The 25763-nt window shown below is 41.6% G+C and overlaps 1 protein-coding gene across 9 annotated transcripts in view; it reads left to right on the top strand.

Moving 5' to 3' along the window:
* Positions 1–25763, top strand: part of SNTG1 (syntrophin gamma 1) — an 817517-nt gene that overhangs the window by 28523 nt on the left and 763231 nt on the right. The gene's annotated exons all lie outside the window — the stretch shown is intronic.

Raw genomic sequence — 25763 nt, 5'->3', positions numbered from 1 at the left:
GGTAGTACACACTTATAGGAACATATATCAAGAATCAATGTCATCAGGGAAAAAAAAATTCACACAACAAGCTGATTTACAGCTCAATTTCAAGTTAAGAACGAATACTCAATCCTTGTGTGTTGGACTAAAAGTAACTCAGACCTTATGCTTAATCTATAATTCAATGATCTTGTTAAGTGAAGACCATTGTCTTCCTTTTCTCATGGGCATGAAGCTCATCTCATGAGATCTTAGTTGTTATTTAGTTATTTTGAATTGCCTGAATCCATGCGATATTAATTGGGATAAACATGCATCTCTTAAAAAAACACACAGCACTACGTGATAGATAGATTCATTCATTGGATGCCTTTGATTTTTATAGTTTTCAGTTGTAATAAATGAGAGATCTAAATTCTGTGTGCTCATAGGTAACTTGTATGGCCTAAGAATGCCATACATACAAAAACACGAGGGAGTACTTGTTAATACACACTTTTGGGTTAATTGACCTATCCTGTTATAGTAATGTTTTAATGGGTGTAGTTATTACTTGTTGAAATTTTCAAACATGTTTTAGTTACTATTGGAACATTTTGACCATAAAGGAAAGTTCAGAGGACAACTGGTTTCATTGGACATTTCTGGCTATTCCTCTATAAGTAAATCTTAAGTGTTAGCTGCTTAACTTCTATTAAAACTAAAGTTAAATATATTACTGACCATCTCAAATGTCCCATGGCACATTATTGATAAAATAAACAATTTATCTTCAGATTTAATTATAATTGTAAAGGTTTTGAACAAGTGCTATGTGCATGTGTATGCTATTCCTCTTGCAGCTCCTATTTGCATTAATAAATATTAGGTTACTGTTTTTTTCTTTTCCAATGAAATCAGGAATTCAGGGGAAATGCTTATTCTTTGCCAATCATGACAAAGACAGTTTAATAATACCTATGTTTTGTTCATGAGAATTATATATTTTTCTTTCTCAGAATGATAAATTTGATCATGCAGTAAATGTCTGGGTAGCTGGTTTTGATTTGGCAGGTGGAAAATATGTCAATATTCACCTTCACTGTCTGCCAAAGTGTGTTATACCCAATGCTTCCCTGGCTTTCTTCATTTCTTAAAGCTCTAAGAGGTGAATTTCTCCCAGAACTCAAAAAAATATTGTAACTGTTTTGAAACTACATTTCTTCACTGGCAAGGGCTCACATCATACTCTTTTAAAATGATATAAATCTGCTGTCTAGACAATACCAAAGCTACTATTGTTTGGTTACTCATAAAACCCTGATAATCTTAGAGTTTTCAAGTATTATTGCATTTATTCCAACACTTTCATTGTTCCGGATACTGAAATTGGGATCAAGAAAGATTATATTTTTACTCCAATTTTGCATAGCTAATTAGTGGTCGAGTAAGAATAGAAATTAGGTTTGCTGACATCTAATTCATCATAGTATATGCTATAGTAGGTATGTCAAAGGTGAAAGCAGTGATATTTAGCAGTGAAAATAAAAATAAATAATCAGTAAGCTCAGAGGAAAAAAGTGTCATTGACTGAATGCTTACTGTATCCGGGTTTTAAATAAAATATCTAAATGCGTCCTCTTAACCCCATAGAGGCAGATAGAATTGGCCTATTTTACTTTGACTCCTCTGAAGCACAGAGAAAGCATGTGCTGGCCATGGTCACAAAACCAGGAAAGGGCAGCACTGTTATTAGAAAGTGCAAATTTTTATTAATATTCATTGAGCTTTTTGAGACAATTTGTGAACATGCGCTGGCTCTTGCCACCAGTAAATATAATCATGAAAAATAAAGCAATATACTAGCCCCTCTTTTCACAGAGATTCTGAGAAAGACAGTAACCAGACCATGGGAAATTCTATAAAGGAAATGCTGCTGTATTAAATAATGCAAATGTCTGATAAGAATGTAGAGGGAGAATACCTCCTTTGGGGTGAGAATGGAACAGAAGGAACCAATTCTACACAAAACAGTGGGAGAGGCATTCCAAATAGGAGAAAAAACTCAAACATAGTTGTGGAAATGGGAAAGATCTTGCTTTGTTTAACAAGTTAGAGCAGGCTGGAGCTTAGAAATGAGGGACCAGAGTTTAGAATAAGGGGGAGATTTAGGTTAAGTAACTGGCATAATACATCCTTTGTAGCTATTGTTGCGTTTTTATCTGTGACTTCCAAGAATACCTGCCCTGGGAGGAGGAAGTGATAGAATGAGGCTCAGTTTGATGCCGGTGCAGAGGTTTAGGCCACACATTATGCAGCTTGGACTAGGATCATAACACACGTTTGGACAGATTTTGAATGTGTTACTGAGTTGAATATATAGGACTTGTAGATTTGATGTGATGGGTAATAATGAATCAAGGCGAAGCGTGTAGGTTTCTTCGTTGGCCAACTAGCTGGGTGGGTCCAATGTACTGATATGGAGACAATTTGGTTAGAAACAAGTTTGGGATGGTGGCATAGGTGGAAATCAAGTGTTCAGTATCAGGCATATTCATGTGGATAAAATTCTTGCCTTCCACATGAAGATGCCAATAAATAGGTGTGTATAAGAGTCTGGAGTTCAGAGGAGTCTGAATTGGATCTGTACAGTTTGAAGTCATTAGGTTATAGATGAGATTTGTGTCTATGAGAATGGATGAGACCATCAACGAAGTGAATGAGATGAAAGGCTGGGAATAAGCCAGAATAACTCCAACATTTAGAGGAAGGATAGTGCAGAAGAAACCAGCAAAGGAGACTGTATGTGTCAAGGTTCAAACAGAAAACAAATAACATGTCAAATTAGGAGGATTTACCCTTAAAGGGACTAATAACCAATGTGTCACAACTCCTCTTCCCTGGAGACAGCAGGCCTGCTAGCAGGGATTGCAGCCTGCTCTCTAGATATTCAGTCAGTCTGAGGAGACCTTTGAGAGGGAACCAGAGGATAAATGCCCTGTCCTCATTCTTCTCTCTCCCTTCATTCTACCTTCTGTTGATGCTGCCTAATGGCCAGATAAACCTAGAAGCTAGAGATGAGATGCTGTGCTGTAATAATATACATCAGTGTCCTCATATGACAAAATGGGTAGAGAAGGTAGAGAGAGGTACAGGAGTGAACAGAAGATGCCTGGCAGAGCAAAATACTTTAAATTGAGAGTTTGGAGCTCACACTCTTTTATTACTTATTTTAATGATATCTATTTACAAAGTAAATGTAGAAGATATCTATTTTGTTATCTCCCCAGGGTATGATGAGAATTAAATTTACTTTAGCTACTGGAAATAGCCTAGAAAAATGTAAAGCCTTACATAGTCGTTACTATTTTTATTGCTGAAGTCAAGTCTCCCACAGAGTGAAGGACAACATGGCCTATGTCAGAAAAACAAATCCAGTTTTGTGGAGGCTCAGCTCATTTTTTGGATAATCAGACTCCTGAAAAAATGATTACAGCACTGTGTAAGAAAATTATGGAATTATTTTATGGAGCAACTACAAATTGCTACTTTTCTTCTCCTCATCCCTTATTTTATCAGCACTTCTATTATATTTTTAATAAAAATTCACTGTGTTTAAAAAATAAACAGATAGAATTGCAAGTTTCAGGATGTATTTTTCCTGTATTTCTTTTTTAGTTTTGAGCAGTTTTATTTTTTGTGAGATTTTTCTGACATTCAATATTATTTTACGTGAATTTCAGGTGGACAGCATAGTAGTTAGACATTTATCTAATTTAAGAAATGCACCCCTAACTAGTCTAGTACCCACCTGGCACTATACATAGTTATTAGCATACTACTCACTATACTCCCTATTCTTTACATCCCAGTGATTACTTCGTAATGACCAGTTTGTACTTCTAAAGCCCTTCACCTTTTTCACTCTGTTCCCCAAACTCCCTCACATCTATCACCCCGGTAAATCTAGTACCCATCTGACATAATACACAGTTATTACAATATTATTGATTATATTCCTTAAGATATACCCTACATCTCCATGACTACTTTGTAACAACCACTTTGTTCTTAATCCCTTCCCCTTTTTCATCCCCCCAACCACCTCATATCTTGCAACTATCAAAATATTCTCTGTATCTATGAGTTAATTTCTGTTTTGTTTGTTTGTTTGTTTGTATGTTTTGTTCCTTAGATACAACATGTAAGTGAAATCACATTGCATCTAACTTACATACCCCACTCAGTACAATACCCTCTAGGTTCATCCATGCTGCTGCAGATGGCAAGAAGCCATTCCCTTTTTAGGTGGAGCAATATTCCATTGTATATATGTACCACCTATTCTTTATCCATTCATCCACTGATAGATACACAGGCTGCTTCCACATCTTGGCCATTGTAAACAGTGCTGCAATGAATATATGGATGCATACACCCCCCGGAAGTAGCGTTTTGGGTTTCTTCGCATAAATATCCAGAAGTGGGATTACTGGGTTCTTCTTTGTCTCTTGTTATGCCTTTGTTTTAAAGTCATTTAGTCTGGTGTAAGTATGACTACCCAGCTTTTTGTTTGTTTGTTGGTTTCCATTTTTTTATGAAATATCTTTTCCCATTCCTTTACTTTCAACCCGTGTGTGTCTTTGAATCTGAAATGAGTCTTTTGCAGGCAACATATATAAAGATTTTGTTTTCTTATCCATTCAGCCACCCTGTCTCTTGATTAGAGCATTTAATGTATTTACATTTCAAGTAATTATAGCTAGATATGTAGTTATTGCCATTTTATTTTTCTTTCCTTCCTCCCTCCCTCCCTCCTTCTCTCTCTCTCTCTCTCTCTCTCTCTCTCTCTCTCTCTCTCTCTCTCTCTCTCTTTCTCTCTCTTTCTTTTTTGTCTTAAAGAAGTCCCTCTAACAATTCTTATAATACTTGTTTGATGGTCAGGTCATGAACTCTTTTAGCTTTTGCATGTCTGGGAAGCTTTTTATCTGTCCTTTGATTCTAAGTGATAGCTTTTCTGGGTAGAGTAATATTGGTTGTAGGTCATGACTTTTTATCACTCTGAATATCCTGCCAATCTCTTCTGGCCTTCAAAGTTTCTGTGGAGAAATCAGCTGATCGTCTTACGGGAGCTACCTCGTAGGTAACTACTTTTCTCTTGCTGCTTTTAAGATTCATTCTTTGTCTTTAAACTTGAGCATTTTAATTATGATTTGTCTTGGTGTGGGCCCCTTTGGGTTTATCTTGTGTGGGACTCTCTGTGCTTGTATGTCTATTTCCTTCACCAAGGAAATTTTCTGTCATTATTTCTTCAAATAGGTTTTCAATTCCTTGCTCTCTCTTCTCTTTTTGATATTCCTATGATGCAAATGTTGGTATGGTTGATGTTGTCTCATATGCCCCTGAAACTGTTCTCATTATTTTGGATTCTTCTTTCCTTTTGCTGTTCCGATTGGCTGTTTTCTGCTACCTTTTCTCTTAAATAGCTGATTCAATCCTCTGCTTCATCTAATCTACTGTTGATTCCCTCTAATGTATTCTTTATTTCGGTTATTATATCCTTTATTTCTGACTGGTTTCTTTTTATGCTTTCTATCTCCATTTTTATGTTTCTTATCTCTTTGTTAAGTTCTACCTGAGATCATTCATCGTGCTTATAACCGATGTTTTGAATTTTGCGTCTGTTAGATTGCTTGCCTCCATTTTGTTTAGTTCTTTTTCAGGAGTTTTGTTTTGTTCTTTTGTTGTTTCTTTGTCTCCCCATTTTGGCTGCCTCCCTGTGTTTCTTTCTATGTATCAAGTAGGCTACTATGTTTCCTTGTCTTATGTATTAGGTGTCCTGTATTAGGTGTCCTGTGGGGCTCAGTGGAGCATTCTGACCAGTCACCTGAGTCAGATGCTCTAGGTATGTCCCTTTTGGGGGTTTGTGTGCCCTCTTGTAGTTGAGCCTTAGTTGATGTTTGCATGTTAGTGGGAGGAATTGACCCTCAGGCTGATTGGTTGTGAGGACTGGCCATAACTACAGTGGAAGAGCTATTATGTAGGGGCTGATCCTATGGAATAGGATTCGTTTTAGCAGGACTCTGGTACCTGCCTCCCAGTTTGCCCTTCGGGTGTGTCATTCTTGGAGACAGGCTGTTGATGTCCTGCCTCAGTCTGAAAGTTTGACACGGGGCCTCCTGTGAGGGCCCATGCCACAGCCCAAGTTTAGCAGCAGCCTGTGCCCAGGCTGGGACCACCTGGCATGAGCCATAAAGCAATCCTCAGTTGACCACCTCCTGGGCTGGCCTTGGAGGTGCCCAAAGAGGCCAAGCTGCAAGCTGACACTGGCTTCTGCTAGTGGTTGCCTTGGGGTTGCTCAGCAGGAAGTATAGGACATACCAAAGCCAAGTGTTGCTTGTTTTGGGTTTGTGAACCTTTGCGAGATTTTGGGAACGTCCACAGCATGAACCAAGACAGGCCATGTCTATGGAAAATCCACTGAAATTGGCTTGGGTGGACCCACAAGTTGGGTGGGTCCAGGCCTGGGCGAAGAGTGTTAACCAGTTTGATGAAGACCCAGATATGGTGACCACCTGCTTCTGCATGACAGGAGTGGGGAGGGCTCAATAAAAAAAAATAAAAAATAAAGGAATTTTGCCAGCACTTCTCTCTGGCAGAAAGCTTCCTCTCCAGCCATCTCCCTCTAGCCAGAAAACTCAGTTCCTCACTATATGTCCCTGATGCGTTTTGAGGTGCTGCCCCGGTGCTGGATCTCAGAGCAAGTGATTTGGTCAGCAAATAAGTCCATGCTCAGGCCCTCTATGAGAACGCCTAGGGACTCCAGCAGTCGTCAGCCTCACTCAGCCAGAGTTTTTCACAGCCAGAAGTTATGGGGCTTATCTCCCTGACACTTGGAACCCTGGCTGGGGAGCCAGGTGTGGGGATGGGACCCCTTGCTCCTTCAGTGTGGGGAACCTGTGCAGATATCCCTCCCAATTTTTAATGGTCACACATAGGTGTGGGACTACCGTGTTTCCCCAAAAATAAGACCTAGCTGGACAATCAGCTCTAATGCATCTATTGGAGCAAAAATTAATATAAGACAGTGTTATATTATATTATAATTATATTGTATTATAAAGACCTGGTCTTATATTACATTAAAACCAGGTCTTATATTAATTTTTGCTCCAAAAGACGCATTAGAGCTGATTGTCCAGCTGGGTCTTGTTTTCAGGGACACAGTAGCATTCCGTGTCCCTGCCCCTCCTACCAGTCTTGAGGTGGCTTCTTCTTTATGACCTTACTAGTAGGACTTTGATTCAGCTAGACTTCAGGCAATTCTCAATGATGGTTGTTCTGTAGTTAAGTTGTTTTTTTTAAATATTGTCATGAGAGGAGGCAAACACAACATTTACCTACGCTGCCATCTTGATTGGAAAAACTTATTTCTTTAGTTATGAAAGGATTGAAATGACCTATTTTATTTTCTGTTACAATAGAAAGATGTAGAAAATATGATTACAAATGTGTTGGGAGTAGTTTGCATAAAAATAGCTATAATAATTTAACATGTATTTTCATTTGATCTTCATCCCCCTAATAATTTTTAACTAACTGGGTAATTTTTAAAGGAAACCTAAGCAGAGAGAGAATCCCTCATGATCAGAAAGTAAAATTAAAATGAATGCTATTGTCTTAAAATGTAGTAAATAAATTAGCAGACCACATTCAGAGAGATGTCAAATAGCTAAATGGTTTATACATTTGATTAGTATCAAATATGAAAATATAAAACTATGTATCAAATATAAAAGTCACTAACAGCTCTAACAGAAATTATTTTATGCTGTAATGTCCAGTAAGTATCATAAGTTAAAGCAACTTACAAATGCTGCTTTTTAGAGCGAGAAGGGCAATCCAGTTTGTATTTCCTTAACTCTCTGTGAAATTTTCAGAGAAAAATAGAGGCAAAAGTAAAACTTGAAATAATAGTGTGTGTACCTTATCTTTGCTTTCTTCTTGCTTTTAATTTATGGTTTTAATAAAATCTGCCATTTTCTTTAAATTTTACATGATAGATCCCTTGGTTAAATCAGTAACCCTCCCCATACCCCCCGTGAACTATCAAGCCAGAGTATTTCTCAGAAAAAAGACCAACATGTTTTCATGAACAATTTTTTTCTATTTCCTTAAAGAAAGGGACAAAGCCTATTGACTTATTAGTATGTAATATTTAAGTAATATATTTCTTATTGATTGTTTGCTTTAAATCCTTCAGAAAACTATAATATTTTTAGTCATTATAGATCCATATGTTGTAAATGCCTATTGATCCAGCATTCTATTTAGCAGAAGTGTTTATTAATCCACACCTCTATAATTGGCAAGGTTATTAATGTCTCCAAAAATGTGAACAAATTTGAAGAGTTTCTATGAACATCAAAAGAATAGTTATGCCTGACGTCATTTTAATACAAGGTACTTTTGTATTCATGTTTCTTAAAGATCTATAATTCACATATGTCATGATTGAAAATACTTTCAGCCAGAATATTTGGTATATTTCATTTCCCTTCAAGACCAAAGACTTTGTATAATGGATTTCAGTGTATATTCAGTTATTTCATAAATATGTTTCATGTATAGATTGGACATATGAATTTTTCTTTTAGCTAGTTAAAGTAGTTTTAAACTTAAATTGATTTTATTAGAACATATTCAGGTAGTAAAGTAAGATTGTTTTTCATCAGCACCACTCTCTACTGGATCATGGATCAATGGTAGGTGTGTTCAATATTGAGCTTAGTGTACCTATTATCATGATGGACAAGGTAAGTTGAAGCTGCCCACTTACAGTAAGCCCCAGAGCTCACACCTGCTTTTGCAAGTTCAAATGCACAAGCAAGAACTAAAGCTCTTAGATTTACAAATCACTTACATTTACAAATCAATTGGCAAAGACCCACCCAGAAGCTTTTCATCACTTGCTTGTCTTTAATGGGAAATGGATTAATGTGATTTATTTTTACTAACTACTTAGTAGTTATTTATTTGATTGTAATGGACTTTTTGCTTTAAACTGTTTTTAATTCCCATTGGTACCACTCTCTTCTTGGTAGAAGACCAAGACAAAAATCTTGAGATCCTGCAAAACCACTGTGTTCACCCACACTGCTGAGCAGATTTTCCACACAGCTTGAAGTCTCCAAAATGTATTACTATTTTATTATAGATGTAAATACTAATTATGAGCTTTTCCCAGCTTGCCTTTTATAAGGCTGATAAGCTCTGAGAGGCCCTTGGCCTTGATTCCTATGCCTTTGACAAATTAATTCTAGGACCCATATATGTCATCTCATTTTCAGGGTGATTTTTCTTCTGCTTTATTTTGATTGACATATGCTTCTTTCCTATGCCAAATTTTTCTTCTATCCAGCTGGAGAGATTTTCCCATCACAGAAATATCCTACAGTGTTCCATGTATCAGCTGCTAGTTATTTAACAAGAGCCATTGGTACAAAGAATGTACAGATTTAAAATTTTTATGTTTATGGCAGAAATTTTACTTATTCTTACACGTGCAGTAATAAAAGCATAAGTTAGGAGTTTGAACAAAATATATTGTACAACTAGTGACTTGAAAAAACTCACTGAACCAATTTGCGTAATTGAGGCAAAATCCTAAAATGAACAACCCAACTGTGTCCTTAGATTGCATTATCGGGAATGCGAAGCCTGAACTTTCCAAATAAACATATCTCCCACTTTATTTTGTTACTTTGTAAATATTTCCTAGCAAAACTCATCAACATGTATTAAAACAATTGAGGGTGCTAAGGCTGTTGTGGCAGTGAAATTAGATGATCTATGTACAACCTCAGGCAGCCTACAACACAGAGTAGCACTGATATGATAATCATGTTTGTCTCCATACACATATATAAAAATGGATGTCAAGAAATAAGATCTTAAACAAGAAATGGCTAATTCAAGTCTTTTACAGGCAGCAACCTCTAAAGCTTTAACAAAAACAGTGCAATCAGTGTCATATCCTAATAGATCTACATACTTAAAGACAATGCTTCTGCAACCTTGTTTCATGTGGGTCTTAGGAAAAGGTGTGTGGGTTTTCTAATTCTTACACTTTCCAGGAGAGTGTGATATTTGGTAAGTGTGGGGGCAGAGCCCCAGAAAGTAGTTTACAGGCTCTCGGCCTCACGTGGAGGAGTGCTGGCTCGGGTAGTAGATGGCCGTCAGCTGTGGCTGATTGGCCGTCAGCTGTAGCCAGTTAGCCAATTAGCCGCCAATATAACTGCTGCGGCTACGAAAGAGAAGAGAGAAGGAGAGAAGAATGGGGGCTAGTAAGAAGATGGCGGCTGGGCTGGCAAGTGTGGATGGCAGTTTGCGGACAGTGTGGATCCAGCCCCCAGTGAGAGTATAGTGCCGCCAGAGAGAATATAGTGATATGACTCCCCTACCTGTGGCTCCGTGGGTGTTCCTTTTTGGCTTCACCATATCCTGCGTTCTTGTATGGGGAGCGGGAGCAGAGACCCCGCCGGGTCTCCCACACGACAAATGGCGCAGCGAGCAGGGTCTCCCGCACGACAGTAAGTAAGAATGGAAAAGACAAAATCAACAAAATATGATTTTCTTGAGCTCATTTTAGTTATGGCTCTCTTATCTATATTGTATATCTTTATTGTAATTATATGCACTTATTTAAAAAATGTGAACGCTATAATTATAGTTGTCATTCATCTTTATGTTATTTTCCTTTACCACTGCTGTATCTTGTATGAAATAGTTTACAGCAATTGGAGTTGGCTTAGCCACATGTAGGAGTGGGAGAGTGTCATGATTTGTATATCCCCACACATGGGAGGGAGTGACAGGTGAAGAGAATACCTGGCAAGAATATACTGGCAGGAATGAATGTTTTTCAGAAGACAAAATTCCCCCAAATACTTTTCCCACAGATATCAAGATAAGAATAAAAACTGAAATATCAGCAGTCTAAAAGAGGTTACTTAATTACATTATTACCTTCATGTTTCACTTTGGTTAGATTTTGAAGGGTTGACTGAAAGCGGAGGTGGCTTTAAGGTTATACGGGGCCAAGGAAGCATGATACGACCCTGTTTTCCCAAAAATAAGACTGTGGGGACAGAGCCAGGAATGCAGTTTCCAGGCTCTTGGCCTCACGTGGAAAGGTGCTGGCTCAGGTAGTAAATGGCCATCAACTATGATTGGATGGCCTTCAGCTGTGGCTAGTTGGCCATCAGCTGTAACCAGTGAGCCATTGGGCACTAATATAACTGCCATGGCTATGCTAGCAGCAAATAGGGGCTAGCAAGAGGATGGTGGCTGAGCCTGCAAGCGGCGAAGTGAGGGTTGCGGATCGTGTGGCTCCTGTTTCCTGTATCTCCAACCCAGCTGCCAGCGAGAATATACTGGTATGACTCCCCTACCTATGGATCCACGGGTCTTCCTTTTTGGCCTCACCGTATCCTGAGTTCTTATGTAGGGAGCAGGACCAGAGACCACGCCTGTCGCCCTGCATGACAAATGGCGCAGCGAACAGGGTCCCCTGCATGACAAGATCTGGCCAGACAATTAGCTCTAATGCGTGTTTTGGAGCAAAAATTAATATAAGACCCAGTCGTATGTTAGAAAATACTGGTCTTATAGTATAGTAAAATAAGACCGGGTCTTATATTAATTTTTGCTCCAAAAGACGCATTAGAGCTGATTGTCCAGCTAGGTCTTATTTTTGGGGAAATACGGTATTAGAAGTCTTGCCCTTAAAAAATATTTTTGCTGTCCTATTGTTACCAGAGAGTGGGCTCTTCTCTGAACGGTGTCCAGGTTCTTGGCATCTTGAGCAAATGAATGAGACACAGAAATAAAATGGTGAAAGAGCAGTTTATTAGAAGAGATAGTACATTCCAAAGAAACAGGAGCAGACCTGAGCAGCCGAGAATGGCCCAAGGACCCATTATTAAAAGAAAAAGTACACTCCAAAGGGTTTGGAGTGGGCTCCTAAGCAAAATCAAGGCTCAAAAGGCTCAAAGGGCCGAGACTGGCAAGGACTTGGAGTTTTTATCCTTTTTTTTTTTTTTTTTTCTGGAATGGGCTGTCCTTTTCCTGGCATGGGACCACTTGATTGACACCTGTGATTGAAATCCGTTAGTTCTATAGAGCCTGTGGCCCCTTAACCAGTCATTCAGGTGTTGTTAATTGGAATTAGGCCTGGAACCGGTAAGAGAGAACATTAGGCTTCAATGATTACAATCAACAAGTATGAATCCCAAGTTTTAGGGTAATTATCCAAAGCAGGTCTAATGCAGGGACTCAGCTCCCGCTCCCTGCACAAGCACACAGGATACGGTGAGGCCAAAAAGGAACAACAATGGAGCCACAGAGAGGGGAGTCACCCCACCACATTCTCGATGGCAGCTGGCTGAGACACAAAAGCAAACATCCGCCAGTACCCCAGCGAGGGGCCCATCTGCACCCCAGTCCCGCTGACGGCCAGGTGAGATACAGGGAGCAGGATCAACACGATCCGCAATCCACACTCCTCTTGATAAGCGCACTTGCTCGCCGCCATCCACGCTTGCTAGCATAGCCACGGCAGTTATATTAGTGGCTAATGGCTCACTGGTTACAGCTGATGGCCATCTACTACCCGAGCCAGCACCTTTCCATGTGAGGTCGAGAGCCTGGAAACTGCTCTCTGAGACTCTGTCCCCACACTCCACCCCTACAGAGTCTCGCCTCACAATCTACGCAACAAGCGTCTTCCGCGAGGGTCCCTGTGCCGTATTAGCCTACAGGCACCTATGGGCAGAAAGAAATAGTAGTCTTAGTAACTAACAATGGCAAATCCCTTCCACCTGGGAGGATACATGCCAGCTTTTTGTCCTGGGAAAAGAGGGTCACTGCCACCGGCACTTTTCCCGGTTTGTAGTACCAGACCTTTATGGCAGTGCTTGGGGTCCCTTGCATAGTTTCAATATGTAACAGAACAGGGGACCCCATAATAAGCCATAGCGAGTACACAGAGGTTCCCTGCAAAATCATCCTGGCATTGGGACCTCTGTATGCCACAGTCACTTGTGGTAGCCACTCAGCCACCAACCCTGGCGTCACTTGCAAATCATGAGTCAAACCAGCCCCCATGGGGCTATCAGGCCCAACCACCAACAGTGAGGGCTTTTGACCCACCAGGGCCAAGTCCATTGCTGCCCTTTCCCTGCTTTCAAGCTTGTGGGTGCTGGCAGCAAAATGTTTCCATTTCTGCCATAGCCTGGCTTTAACGGATTCTCACTTGTAGTAACCTGTAACTGAATGGGAGCAGCCGTTTGATGTAGCAGAGCTTCTACTGGTGCGGGCCCTCCCTTCCATGGTCTCTCATTCAAGACTCTCAGGACGTCCCATAGATGTGAAGCCCAGTCACGCATTGTGGGAGGGTGTTTTGACACCCAGAGGCCTTGCTTCAAAAGGCCATTATAGCGTTCAATTATGCCAGCAGCTTGTGGGTTGTACGGGGTGTGAAACAACCATTGCACGTCCATCCTGGCAGCCCAGCGCTGCACTTCTTGCCCCGTAAAATGGGTATCCCTGTCACTTTCAATGACTTGGGGGAGGCCATAGAGGGTGCACAGCCGTGTAAGAGTGACCACTGTATGCCGCTGATCGCAGCCAGACACGGCCAAGCGAACATCAACCCCGTAGCAGTGTCCATTGCTGTAAATGCATATCTTGCATTGTAGGCTTTAGGCAGGGGTCCAATGTAATCCACTTGCCAGCGAGTGAGGGGCACCCTCCCTTGCATAATCTACTGTGTCTCCCAGGGGAGCCTCTGCCTTTGGGGGCTGTCCTGGGCACAGACAGCACAATCATAGCAGGCATCTGCTATATCCTGCCATTTCAAAGGCAGACCCCAGCGTCTGCTCACCTGCCACATGGTTCGGCTTCCAGCGTGCTGCAATTTCCTATGCAGCCAATGAGCCACATCAGTGACAGGAGCCCGCTCTAACCATCGTACCCGTGCTAGGGCGTCTGCTTCATCATTACCTGGGGACACTAAGGGGGAGTGACCTGTGACATGCATTAGGGTCACCTCCTTTTTCTGCCCTAAGTCCCAGAGGTCCTGCCACATGGCTTGACTCCACAGTGGACAGTGTCCTACCAACCAGTTTTGGTGTTTCCACGTAGGAAGCCACAACGTTAGGCCCCGGAACACCGCCCAGCTGTCAGTACAAATAACTAGGGGCCCAGGCTCGTAGCTGATTACCATCCACACAGCCCATAGCTCAGCCCACTGGCTACTCTGGCCCGTCCCAGTATCAAACCAAATGGTGTCTATTTTGGGCTGCACACCAATAGCCGTCCAAACAGCTGCAGCTCCTCGGCTAGAATCATCAGTAAATCTGGCAACCTCAGATCCTGGGAGCTGTCCTTCTCTGTAGGGCGAGGGCTCCAAGTCCTCCCCGCTAGGCAGAGCACTTGCCTCAGCCTGGGCTACAAGCTCCACAGGCCCCAGGACCTGTTATAGCTCTGTGCTCAAAGGGCTTGAACTAAGGGTGCTACGTTGCTCCAAGTAGGCTCCCCACTTGGCGAGGCTGGTGGTCTGTGCCACCCCCATTTTGGGACCCTGGGTCCACATACGGACCTACCCCTGGATGGGATAAGTTGTTTGAACCAACACCCGTGCCGTATCTGTGATGGCTTCTGTGGCCACTAGGGCTGTATACACAGCAGCCCTGTTTCTCTATTAGAGAGTAGCGGACTTCTGCTCCTTTCCACAATTGTGACCAAAATCCCACTGGTGACCAGAGACACTCCTGCCGTTGCCAGAGGCCCCAACCGTACCCGTCTTGGGTTACGTGAACATCAAGTTCAAATGAGCGACCAGGGTCTACTATTTGCAGAGCCTTGCCTGCTGCACTGCCCATATTGTGGCAACAAAGTCTTGCTCTATAGCCTCTGTCCAATCCCATGAGGCCCCCCTTTCTTATCATGTTATACAAGGGCCTTGCCATTTGTGCTAAATGGGGTACAAATGCCGGCCAATACCCCAGTAGACCCAAATATGTATGCAGTTGGGAGACCTTGGTCAGCTGGGGAAATGCTTGTATTTTGTCAATAATCGCCTCAGGTATGACTTTTGTCTTACCTGACCACATAACACCCAAGTAAAAGCAAGCTGTTCTTGACACCTGGGTGCAATGTCAATGAAGAAAAAAGCATTTGCCAAGTCCACTACATAGTGACACATTCCCAGGCAGACAGACGATCCACCAAATCGTGAATTGAAGGCACTGCAGTGCGTAAAGGTGGTGTCACATTATTTAACTCCCTATTATCCACAGTCATTCGCCAGGTCCCATCTGGCTTCTTGACAAGCCATACTGGGGAGTTAAAGGGATTATGCGTCGTCCTCACAATATGTGCCTTCTCCAATTCCAAAATTGTATGACCCATCTATTCCTGTCCTCCTGGTAGGTGGTGCTGTCACACTGTAACCTCGTGCCCAGACTGCAGCAACACTTGAGGAGGGTGGTGAGCATGCCCACGTGTCACCGCTTTCACTACCCGGATCCGGAGAGGGAACTCTCCTACCGACGTCTGTAAACTGAGCCCATGTAGCACATCCACTCTTAGAATATATTCCGGAATGGGGGAGACATACACCTTTTAGGTATGTGGGGGAAGCCTTCCTATTCCCAGTGGTAAGGAAACAGCTTTTATAGTCACAATCTTTCCCCCGTATCCATCAATGCAGATTGCTGGTCCAGGGAATAGTTCTGGGTTCCCATAAACAAGGCTGCAGTCTGCACCAGTGTCAAGTAGGGCCAAAACCCTCTGCACATTAGGAGGGGACCAATGTATGGACAGTTCCACATGGGGCATCCGGTGCCCCCTCGTCTCCTCTGAGTGGGTACCTTGGCCCCACCCCTAATCAAGCTGAAAGGAGTCGGCCTCAAGCGGCTGCATGAAGTCCTGGAGGTACACCGGTTGTGCTTTCCCAGACTTCTCCTTTAGGCTTCGCTGGAATTGCTGTTCCGGACGCAACTGTTTCCAAAGTTCCAACAAGAGTGCTTTGGGTTGTCAGTCTATTTCTTCCTGATCAACCCCTGGTGCCAGGAGATCACGTCACATCTGCGTGTGTGTTACTCTCTGAGGCCCGCGACCTCGCCCCTTACTTTTTACTTGGGCTTCCAGGCCTTGACTTCTCAGACCTCCTGTCTTAATTTCCCTTGCCAACAGCTTTCAACATCACACAGGGAGGCCATGGCGATGGTAACTTCATGCTCCACATAGGGATTCAAAAGCACTCGCAGGTGCAGTATCCAAAAACAGATCTCTCACGCTGGTTGTAAATCGCTCATCATCCAGCCCCGACATATTAGGGTTGAACATAACATGTTGCATACCCATTTCACGGATGATTTGAGTAAGTTCAGTATACGATTGCCATTTACTCAAAGTGTCTGGCAGCTCGCCAGCCTCTCCCCATACTGTGAGTACCGCAGCAGTGAGCCACTCCATTAGAGTGTGGCTGCCCTGGTCTTGGGCCAACCTATGGCTATTCTGTAACCTTTGTCGCAGGGACGGATGCACTGTCATGAAGGCTAGCTTTTCCATTTCGCCCGGGGAGCAGAGAATGCTATATGCCTCCTCATCTCATAAATGCAGTAACGAAGCCAAAATTGGCTCTCCAGGGCGCTGTCGGCACCGCCTCCCCAGCTCTTGCAACTCAGTGGGAGTATAAGGGATGTAGGTTGTGAACTCAGTCACTGGTGGGTTGCCGGCAGCAATGCCCCTGGGGCCCAAAGGTTGCTCTTACTTTATCTTTTGCTTCATGATGGGCTGTGCCTGTGGATTGTGAGCTATATTGTCTCCACGCGCATTGTCTGCCTCTGCATTAGAGTCTCCACTATGGGGCTCCTCCTCTAACAGGCGACCAGAGCTTTCATCACCTCCCACAGGGACTGCTGGTCCCGCACCTGGGCTATTCCAGCAAGCGCTTCCTCCAAGTTGTGACTCAATGCAGTGAGGGCCTCCTCCAACTGGTGGTCTTGAGCTTCCAGCGCCTCTTGCTGTGGCTGCTGGTCCGGCACCTGAGCTATTTCATTAAGCACGTCCTCCATGTTATGATGTAAGGTGGTGAGGAACATCCATCCCACACAGCCGGCTGCACCCTTAGCCTCCTCCGGTAACTGCTCAGCGAGAACCTCAGGGCCCTCTCCACGCTGGCCGGAGAGCCATCCAAGTCCTCCCTTCCCCCTTCCTCAGTGTCCAGCTCCTGAGAACAGTGGCTACCGGGCACCACACACTGTGAGGGGGCCACCTGTCCTCCTGCCCAGAGTCAGACGCCATTCTTACCTGGCCGGAATCCTGCTCGCCATGCCAGATATCCGATTGGGTGGAGGCCTCAGTGTCAGATGCCCACAAATCTAGAAGCCCATGGCAGCAGCGGACCACCAAAAGGAAGGTGACGCCCACCACGGCCAACAGGGTGGTGTGCCAGCCGGAGGCCTGAGAGACCCACCAATTCACCGAGGGGTAACATGTCTCCCAAGCAGGTCACGCCTCCTGTTCCCAGCGCTGCTCCTCACGGGCTTCCCGAAACTGAGCTTTCATGCGTATAAACTGCTCCATTACCTTTCGGAGAGTTTTGGCCGACACCAAACCCTGCTCGCTGCACCATGTATCATGTATGGTGCCATGCGAGGTCTCTAGTCCCGCTCCCCACACAAGAATGCAGGATATGGTGAGGCCAAAAAAGAACACCCACGGAGCCATAGATAGGGGCGTGTCGTGGCAGGAGACCCTGCTCGCTCCACCATTTGTTGTGCGAGGCGGCCTGCGGGGTCTCTAGTCCCGCTCCCCACATAAGAACGCAGGATATGGTGAGGCCAAAAAGGAACACTCACAGAGCCGTAGGTAGGGGAGTCATACCACAATAGTCTCACTGGCAGCACTATAGTCTCACTGGTGGCTGGAGTCACAGGACCTGCAACCTGCTCTCTGCTTCTCTGCCTGCTAACCGACTGACTCACTGACTCGACTCACTCACCAACCAGGGCAGCTGCGGCAGCTATATCAGTGGCTAATTGGCTAACAGGTTACAGCTGATGGTCAATTAGCCACATCTGACAGCCATCTACTACCCCAGCCAGCACCTTTCTACTTGAAGCCGAGAGCCTGGAAACTGCTCTCTGGGACTCTGTCCCCACAGCTCTCCAATAAACAAAATAAACAGTTTCTCTATACACATAAATCAAAGGCAGTCCACAAGAAGAGGACTATTAATCTAAGTTTTGGGAAAAATTTATAGTGCTTTAAAACAGCATCATTGTGTACCTGCAGTACCTACAAAAGCATATTTATACATAGAGGGTCCATTTGTTCAAATATGATTCAAACATTTTGTCTTTATTTCTGACAAAATAATGGGATTGGAAATTTGTTATATTGCCTTTTTCAGCATTTTTTCTTTTTCATATTTGTGGGGACAGAGCCAGGAGAGCAGTTTCCAGGCTCTTGGCCTCATGTGGAAAAGTGCTGGCTCAGTTATTAGATGGCCATCAGCTGTAACCGGTTAGGCATTAGCCACTAATATAAGTGCCATGGCTATGCCTGAAGGTTGGTTGGTTGGCAGAGAAGCGGACCGTGGATTGCGGCTAGGAAGTGTGGTTAGCAACAGGATTGTGGATTGCAGATCGTGTTTATCCTACTTCCTGTGTGTGGGGGCAGAGCCCCAGAAAGTAGTTTCCAGGCTCTCGGCCTCACATAGAAAGGTGCTGGCTCAGGTAGTAAATGACCATCAACTGTGATTGCATGGCCATCAGCTGTGGCTAGTTGGCCGTCAGCTGTAACCAGTGAGCCATTGGCCACTAATATAACTGCTGTGGCTACGCTAGCAAAAACAAATGGGGGCTAGCAAGAAGATGGTGGCTGAGCTAACAAGAGCGGATTGAAGAGAGGCGGATGCCTCCAGAGAGAATATAGTGATATGACTCCCCTACTTATGGCTTTGTGGGTGTTCCTTTTTGGCCTCACCATATCCTGCATTCTTAGGTGGGGAGCGGGACCAGAGAACCCCGCAGGACGCCCTGCACGACACTGTGTCTCGCCTGGCCACCAGCGAGACTGGGGTGGAGGAAGACACCTCGTTGGGGTATTGGCAGATGTTTGCTTTTGTGTCTCGACCAGTCACCATTGAGAATATAGTGGTACGACTTCCCTATCTATGGCTCAGTTGTTCCTTTTAGACCCACCATATCATGCGCTCTTGTGTGGGGAGCAGGAGCTGAGACCCTGCATTACTATATTCTTCAGGATTTTGTTCATGTTATTAATGGCATACATGGAAAGGAGCTTCATTTATTTTCAATTAACAGGTTCTTTTGCAAACTATATTTCCTTCCAGAGTTATTTATTTTTCTTACTTTTATTTGAAAAACTGGGATGGAGAGAGAATTAAAAAGAAGATCTCCCATTTTTGACACATATTATTAACTTTCTTTTCTTTTTTTTAAAGTTAAATTTCACTGGGGTGACAATTTTTAGTAAAGTTACATAGATTTCAGGTGTACAATTCTGTATTACATCATCTATAAATCCCATTGTGTGTTCACCACCCAGAGTCTGTTCTCCTTCCATCACCATATATTTGATCCCCCTTACCCTCATCTCCCACCTACCACCCCCCTTACCCTCTGGTAACCACTAAACTGTTGTCTGTGTCTATGAGTTTTTGTTTCTTCAGTTGTTTGTCTCATTCTTTTCCTGTTTTCAGTTTTATATCCCACATGTCAGTGATATTATATTGTTCTTTTTCTGTCTCACTTATTTGGCTTAGCATAATAATCTCAAGATCCATCCATGTTGTCACAAATGGTACTACTTCACCTTTTCTTATGGCAGAATAGTATTCCATTGTGTATATGTATCACAACTTCTTTATCCAATCATCTATCAAAGGACACTTTGGTTGTTTCCATGTCTTGGCCACCGAAAATAAAGCTGCAATGAATACTGGAGCACATATATCTTTATGGATAAATGTTTTCAGATCTTCATGATATATACTAGGAGACAGATTGCTGGCTCACACGGTAATTATATTCTTAATTTTTTTGAGGAAGCTCTACACCGCCTTCGATAGCAGCTGCACCAATCTGCATTCCCACCAACAGTGTATGAGGGTTCCTTTGTCTCCACAGCTTCTGCAACACTTGTTATTATTTGTCTTGTTGATGATAGCCATTCTGACTGGGGTGAGGTGATATCTCATTGTGGTTTTTATTTGCATTTCCCTGATGACTAGTGATGTTGAACATTTTTTCATATGTTTATTGGCTATTTGTATATTTTCTTTGGAGAAATGTCCATTCAGGTCCTTTGCCAATTTTTTAGTTGGATTATTTGTTTTGTTGTTGTTGAGTTGTATGAGTTTCTTATATATTTTGGATATTAGCCCCCTATTGGAGGCGTTGTTTGCAAAATGCTTCTCCCGTTTGGTTGGTTGCCTCTTTATTTTATTGATGGTTTCTTTTGCTGTGCAGAAGCTTTTGAGTTTGCTATAGTCCCACAAATTTATTTTAGCTTTTACTTCCCTTGCCTTTGAGGTCAAACTCATAAAATGCTCTTTGAACCCAAGGTCCATAAGTTTAGTACCTATGGTTTCTTCTATGCAGTTTATTGTTTCAGGTCTTATGTTTAGGTCTTTGATCCATTTTGAATTAACTTTGGTACATGGTGACTGATAGCAGTCTAGTTTCATTCTTTTGCATGTGGCTTTCCAATTGTCCCAGCACCATTTATTGAAGAGGCTGTGTTTCTCCATTGTATGTTTTTGGAATCTTCAGTGGAAATTATCTCTCCATATTTATGTGGGTTTATTTCTGGATTCTCAATTCCATTCCATTGGTCAGTGTGTCTGTTTTTCTGCCAATACCATACTGTTTTTATTATTGTTGCCCTGTAGTACAACCTGAAGTCACGGAGTGTGATAACTCCAGCATTGTTTGTTTTTTCTTAGGATTGCTTTGGGTATGTAGGGTCTTTTGTGGTTCCATACAAATCTGATGTTTTTTGTTCTATTTCTTTGAAAAATGCCATTGCTTTGGGTAATATGCCCATTTTAGCTATATTGATTCTTCTAATCAATGAACAGGGAATGTCTTTTTATTTCTTTGTGTCTTCTTAAAGTTCTTTTAAACATGTCTTATAGTTTTCAGTATATAAGTCTTTCACATCCTTGGATAAGTTTATTCCTAGGTATTTTATTCTTTTTGTTGCAATTTGAAAAGGAATTGTTTTTTTAAAATATATTTTTCTGAGATTTCATTTTTAGTAAATAGCAATGCAATGAACTTTTGTACATTGATGTTGTAGCTGGCAACTTTACTGTTTGGTTTATTGTTTCTAATAGCATTTTGGTGGAGTCTTTAGGTTTTTTTATATATAACATCATGTCATCTGGAAAGAGTGACAGTTTAAGCTCTTCATTCCAATTTGGATGCCTTTTATTTTCTTTCTCTTGCCTGATTGCTCTGGCAAGGACTTCCAACACTATGTTGAAAAGCAGAGGTGATAGGGGACAGCCCTGTCGTGTTCCTGAACATAAAGCAAAGTTCTTCTGTTTTTCACCATTTATTATGATATTAGCTGAGGGTTTGTTTATTATGTTGAGGTATTTTCCTTCTCTATTTTATTAAGTGTTTTCATCATAAATGGATGTTGTATCTTGTCAAATGCTTTTACTGCATCTATTGATATAATCATATGATTTTTCTCCTTTATTTATTTATGTGATGCATCACATTGATGGATTTGTGGATGTTGAACCATCTTTGTGCCCCTGGATGAATCCCACTTGGTCATGATGTAGAATCTTTTTAATTCATTGTTGCATTCGATTTGCTAGAATTTTGTTTAAAAATTTTGCATGTGAATTCATCAGCGATATTGGTCTGTAGTTTTCTTTTTTCTGTATTGTCCTTACCAGGTTTTGGTATCACGGTAATGTTGGCCTCATAAAATGAGTTAGGGAGTACTGTCTCTTCAATTTTTTGGAAGAGTATGAGTAGGACAGGTATTAGATCCTCTTTGAATGTTTGGTAGAATTCACTAGTGAAGCAATCTGGTCCCGGACTTTTCTTTTTGGAAGGTTTTGGATGACTGATTCAATTTCCTTACTTTGGATCAGTCTATTTAGATTTTCTAGTTTTCATGATTCAGCCCAGGAAGGCTATCTGTTCCTAAGAACATGTCCATTTCTTCTAGGTTATTAAATTTTGTGATATATAATCCTTAATAGTATTCTTGTATGATACTTTGTGTTCTGTGGCATCTGTATTAACTTCCTCTCTCATTTCTGATTTTGTTTGTGCCTTTTCTCTCTTATAAGTCTAACCAAGGGTTTGTCAATTTTATTAATCTTTTCAAAGAACCAGCTCTTTGTCACATTAATTTTTTCTATTGTCTCTTTGTTCTCTGTTTCATTTAGTTTTGCTTTGATTTTTATTATTTCTTTCCTTCTGCTGACTTTAGGTTTCATTTGTACTAATTTCTCTAGTTCTTTAAGGTGTAATGTGAGGTTGTTTATCTGTGACTTTTCTTGTTTCTTGAGATAGGCATGTAATGATATAAATTTCCCTCTTAAAACTGTTTTCACTGTATCCCCAAAATTTTGGTAGGATATATTTTCATTCTCATTTGTTTCTATGTATATTTTGATCTCTCCTCTTATGGCTTCTTTGACCCAGTCGTTCTTTAATAGTATGTTGTTTAATCTCCACATATATTTGGGTTTTCCTGATTTCTTTTTGTAGTTGATATCCAATTTCAAAGCCTTGTGATCAGAGAATATGCTTGGTATGATTTCAATTTTCTTAAATTCGCTAAGGCTAGTTTTATGTCCCAATATATGATGTATCCTAGAATGTCCCATGTGCACTAGAAAAGAATGCATAGTCTGATGTTCTAGTATGAAGGGCTCTATAAATGTCAGTGGTGTCCATTTTATGTAATGTGTCATTTAAGGCTGCTATTTCATTACTTATTTTTTGTTTGGATGATCTATTCATAGCTGTTAATGATGTGTTTAGTTCCCCTACTATAATTATCGTCTGATCATTTTCTCCTTTAGTTCTGTTAGTAGTTGGGTAGTATACTTTGGTGCTCCCTGATTGGGGGATAAATATTGATAAAATTATGTGTTCTTGTTGTATAGTTTCTTTATCATTATGAAATGTCAATCTTTGTCTCTTGTTACCTTTTTTATCTGAAGTCTGTTTCATCTGATGTCGGTATCGCTATACCTGCTTTTCTCTGAATACCATTTGCTTGGAGTGTCAGCTTTTACTCTCTCACTTTGAGTCTATATTTGTTGTTGTAGCTGAGATGTGTCTCTTGGAGGCAGCATATTGTTGCGTTTAGTTTTTTGATCCAATCTGCTACTCTACCTTTTTATTGGTGAGTTCAGTCCATTTACATTTCAGGTGATTATTGTATATGAGAATTTCCTATCATTCTATCTCTGGTTTCCTGGTAGAATTGTATCTCCATTGTTTCTTTGCCTTTTTTGTTACTATTGTTTCTGTCTGATGGTATTCTATGATTTTTCACTATATTTCTTCCTTTTTATATTATATATTTCAGTTCTGGATTTTGTTTTGATTAGTTACCATTATGTTTATGTAAAACAATGTTTCATATTTAGAGTATTCCACTTTCTTCAGTATGCTTACTGTCTCCATTCCCTTGTGCCAGTTCAGACCTTTACTCTCTCCCCTTTTATGTTTTTGTTGTCACAAATTATCCCTATTTATGCTGTCAGTTTATTTCTGTGCTGTAGTTGCAAGTTGTCTTTTTCCTCTTTTTTCAAGGTTTTTGTTTCCCCCCCCCCTTTATTTGTTCTGTACGTTATGTTTAAGTGCATAGTGTCCTGTTTGGGGTAGGGGTTGCCATTTCCTCTATCTGTGTGTGTCGTGCGGAAGACCCTGCTTGCTGCTCCATGTGTTATGCGGGGCAGCCTGTGGGGTCTCTGGTCCTGCTCCCCACATAAAAACGCAGGACACGATGTGGCCAAAAAGAAGACCCACGGAGCCATAGGTAGGGGAGTCATACCACTGTATTCTTGCTGGCAGCTGGGTTGGAGACACAGGAAGCAGGGGCCACACTATCTGCAACCTGCCAACCGCTTCTCTGCAATCCGCAACCTGCCGTGCTAACTGCATTCCGCTCTTGTCAGCCACCATCTTCTTGCTATCCCCCCATTTTTCCTGCTAGGGTAGCCACAGCAGTTATATTAGTGGCCAATGGCTCACTGGTTACAGCTGACGGCCAACTAGCCACAGCCGACGGCCATCCAATCACAGTTGATGGCCATTTACTACCCAAGCCAGCACCTGTCTATGTGAGGCCGAGAGCCTGGAAACTGCACTCCTGGCTCTGTCCCCATAGTCTGTTTATAATACTACTCATGGTTTTGTGTTCGTTTGCTTTTTTGTTTCTGGTCCAATAGCCTCCTTCAGTATTTCTTGTAGTGCCTGTAGTGTGTTAGAAAATGCCCTCAGCTTCTGTATGTATGGAAAGGTCTTTATTTCTCCTTCATATCTAAAGAATATCTTTGCTGGATATGTTATTCTTGGCTCATAATTTCTCTCTTTCAATAGTTTGAATATTTGATTTCAGTCCCTCCAGGTTTGCAGAGTTTCTGCTGAAAAATCTGATGATAACCTAATGGGCTTTCCTTTGTAAGTTACCGTCTTCTTTTCCTTGGCTGCCTTGAAGAGTCTTTCTTTGTCATTAATTTTAGACAGCTTCAATACAATGTGCCTTGGAGAAGTCCTGTTGGGATTGAGGTAATTCGTTGTTCTATTTGCGTTTTGGATTCAAGGATCCAGTTCTTTCCATAAGTTTGGGAAGTTCTCATCAACTATTTGTTTGAATATACTCTCTGTTCCCTTCTCCTTCTGGTATGCCCATTATTCTTATATTGGTCTTTCTGACGGAGTCAGAAAGTTCTTGTAGAATTCTTTCATTTCTTTTACTTCTCAAGTCTCTCTCTTCTTCCATTGGTTTCATTTCCAGATTTCTGTTTTTAATGTCACTGATTCTTTCCTCAATCTGGTCAACTCTATTACCTAAGCTGGCTATTTCATTTTTCATTTCTTTTACTGAGATCTTAATCTCCAGAAATTCTATTTTGTTCTTTTTTAAAATTTCAATCTCTTTGGTGAAATGATAATTTTATTCTTTGATTGTCTTTCTGAGTTCATCAAACTGCCTGTCTGTGTTTTCTTGTATCTCATTGGGTTTTTAAAGAACTGCAATCTTGAATTTGTCATTTAAGTCACATATTTGCATGTCCTTAAGTTCATTGTCTAGAGACTTTTCAGTGTTTCTCTTTTTGTTTGTGTGCTGTCTTATTACCTTGGTTTTTCATGGCAATTAATGAATTATTATTTCTCTTCCTAGGTGACTAGAGGAGTGAGTTCTGTAACAGGTTATAGGAAGAGATCTTTCTTTTGTTTTTCAGTAGGTGTTGGTAAAATGTTTTATTTTCTCTTTTAGTATAAACTTTAATTCTCTCTCATGTGTTATATTTTCTCTGCACTGTTCTAGCTTCTCACACAATGTAGGGATTCCCTGGAAGGTGGGCTTCTCCTCCGTGAACAGGTCACCTGGTTCACAGGGTGCTGCCTCCGAGGAGAGATATGGAGAGCTTCTGAAGTTCGAAAGCTCTTCCTGCACCAGTTTCAGAGCCTGTGTTTTTCATCGGCTCTGTTTAC

This window comes from Rhinolophus sinicus, chromosome 7 (genome assembly GCF_057876585.1).
Source record: "Rhinolophus sinicus isolate RSI-liver-muscle chromosome 7, RSI-T2T, whole genome shotgun sequence".
NCBI classification, from domain to species: domain Eukaryota; kingdom Metazoa; phylum Chordata; class Mammalia; order Chiroptera; family Rhinolophidae; genus Rhinolophus; species Rhinolophus sinicus.
Note: the sequence above shows the minus strand (reverse complement) of the source record. Positions and strands in the feature narration are given on the sequence as shown.